The following is a 3111-nucleotide window of genomic DNA, read 5'->3' as shown; positions in this document are numbered from 1 at the left end:
AGTTTTAAAAAAACCCCTCCATCAGATATACGACCTTTTGCGCTAATGTTTGCATACATAAAATTACAGTTGGCATCAACTACACCCAGAATAACGATGCTAAAATGCCTTCTAAAATTGAAATAGTCGGTTCCGACTTTTATAGAAAAGAGGAGGAGGAGGAGTATTTCGAGGAAAGTTTCGAATACCCGGTGAGGCGATAGAATAGGTAAGAGTAGAGTAGTCGTGTTTTTTAGACCTTCAATCCCTTCTTTTAGTTAGCAAGTGTTATTTGTACATACAGTGGCCGGCAAAATAAAGTGCCTGCTACTTACATGTTTACATTTGTCTCATATTTTTCGTTAAAAATGAAGCTGTCTTTGTGCTATATTTTTTTTGAAAAATCCTCATTCTTTGCTCTTAAATGTGCAATGAAAAATTTCTGAAAAAATCAAAGGTTTACCAACACCAACAGGTTTACCAACAAAATATTAAAAAAAAAAAATAGTCAAAATTATACTGACAGAAAAAAGTGCCTACATTAATTATTTTCAACAAATTGATTTTGTTTAGTTTGGAATTCCTTTATTCAGATAATACGTTGTGTTTCTTAATTCTTCCTCTGTTTCTCTATCTGGACGTGTGTACAACTCCTTCTGTCAAAACCAAAACCTGTCATCCTAACGTCATAAACGTCTGTCATCTACCAATTCACAAAACCAAACGTCTCATAGCAAACAGATTTATTAAACACAAACAATAACTATTTAATATTTTATGTGCCCCCTTTGGATCTTAGGACTAACTGCAAGCGCTTTGGCATGCTCATCACTAGATTTTCTAAATGATTTATGTCAAGATTTTCCCAGGCGTTCTCTAGGGCTTCAAAATATTTGTCTTTATTGTTTACGCCACTGTTTTTTACTCCATCATCAAGAATGGCCCACAAATTCTCGATGGGATCAGGACTTTATGGAGGCCATTCAAGCGGTTTTATGCGACATGAGTTGAAAAAAGTTTTTTTTTTTATTCGCGGTTTGTTTGAGGTCGTCTCCCTACCTCTCCCCAAGTAAAACACCCACAAACCATAACATTGCCCCCTCCATGTTTTACTGTTCCTAGGATGTTGCGCTCTTGAAGCTCCTCACCTGATTTACACCACACATGAGACCGCCGTTTTCGGTTAAACAGTTCAAATTTAGACTCATCTGTCCAAAGAACAGTTTTCCAAAACTCGAGCGGCTTATCCGCATGCTCTTGAGCAAATTTGAGCCGTTTTGCATTGTTAGCTTTATTAATGCATTACATTAACTTAGGCGTGGGTCTATGACCATGTTGCGGCAAGATTTGTTCAATGGCAACAATTATGGATTTTCCTATTTATTTCAAAAACTGTACACAAATCTGCACACAAAAACATTTTAAAATAAAATTGGAATTATTTTTATCTGTTTTGGTGAGCAAAAAAGTCCGAAAATGTTCCTGCAACATATAAACATGAAACAAATCGATTTGTTTCACTTGCAACAAAAATGTTCCCGCAACATGAGTTTGACAATTCGTCCATACGATCTGGCAACAAATGTTCCCGCAACATTTTTATAGACCCGGGCCTTACAAGTAACTCATATACGGAGCTTATACACTCACATACGGAGCAGTTTGCTCATGTACGGAGTTCCCTTTCTTTGCGCTGACCTTGGCTACCGCTTACTGCATCCATCTTTAAAGCCGCCACTATAGCTAGAGGCCAACCAGCATTTTCGTTTGCGTTCCTAATTCCTAATCAGCGTTCTCCTACACAAACACTTTAACAATTCCAAAATATTAACTTATATTCGTTATAATCACTGTTTTCATTATAAGATAAGTCTATTTAGGAATAAAAAAAATCCGACTTACCTGGAAGGCGTATTCAAGGGTTTTGTACGAGTCTTCTGTAGCCAAATACCGCAAAGTAATTATAAGATTGTCTTTGGCTGACAAACCTAAACATATATTCGTATCCATTCTTTGAATCTTTGGTCTGATTTGCTTAAGAAAGTACTCATAATTGTTTCAATCTCCACGGTTCTACCGGACAATCTCATAAAATCTTGTAAAATAGACGCTAGCAACCGACCAGCTTGTTCATTCCTTTCGCGAAGCATGGGGCGCATCCATTATCTAGTTGGCGGAGCTTGCTGAAGCGAAATTGTATGCAAACGAATGAAATTAGCCCACGCACTTGTCCATCGTAATGCGGCTGCTCTTTTTACACGAAACATTGGCAGCTTATAACAATACGGAAGTGAGTTGAGAGTAAATTAGATCCGACTCGAGTAACAAGCGTTGCTCAATGTTTATAAACAAACGTCCTGGTCGGGTCAATTTTCTGTAGGTTATTGATTGTCAAATTACAGTTATTGACATAACTGTCCTACATGAATTCCGCGGCCGCGAAATACCGCTCCATGTATTTTCGCCCTTACACTTTGTACACAACACTGAACTGAACTGAACACAACACTTGAACGACAACGGGGATTTTTGTTTAAGCCAAAAACACGTGTATTCAGTTCATTACTTGTTCGAATCAAGTCCACTTTACTCATCAGGTAATGGGCTCAGGAGCCTTATTTGTCGAAAATGATTGATTGGGTGTATCTGTGATTATTGATTGTGAAAAGATGACAGAATGGCAGACGGAGCTTGTGCAGATTCCTATGTTCGACGGCACAAACTTTCCTTTATGGAAGTTCCTCATGGTGACCGTGCTAGAGGAGGCGTGCCGCAGGAAGCCGTTGAGAAGCGGAAAAAAAAGATCGCCGGTGCAAGTCGATTATCATCTTTCGGATCTGTGACAGCCAATTAGAATATGTACTAGATCATCAAACACCGAAGGCTATGTGGCAAACTTTGCATAAAGTGTTTGAGCGCAAAAACATCGCTAGTCGATTGCACCTTAAGAAGAAGTTGCTCAGTTTTCGGCATGAAAGTGGAACAAATTTGTAGGATCATTTCCTGATTTGCGATCGGATCCAAATGGCATGTACTGTGGTGCACACACCGAAGCAAAATGAAATCAGAGAGCGCATGAATCGCAAGCTTGTAGAGAAAGCAAGAGCGATGCTATTTAGTACAAAGACGGAC

This window comes from Anopheles coluzzii, chromosome 2 (assembly GCF_943734685.1).
Source record: "Anopheles coluzzii chromosome 2, AcolN3, whole genome shotgun sequence".
NCBI lineage: Eukaryota > Metazoa > Arthropoda > Insecta > Diptera > Culicidae > Anopheles > Anopheles coluzzii.
Note: the sequence above shows the minus strand (reverse complement) of the source record.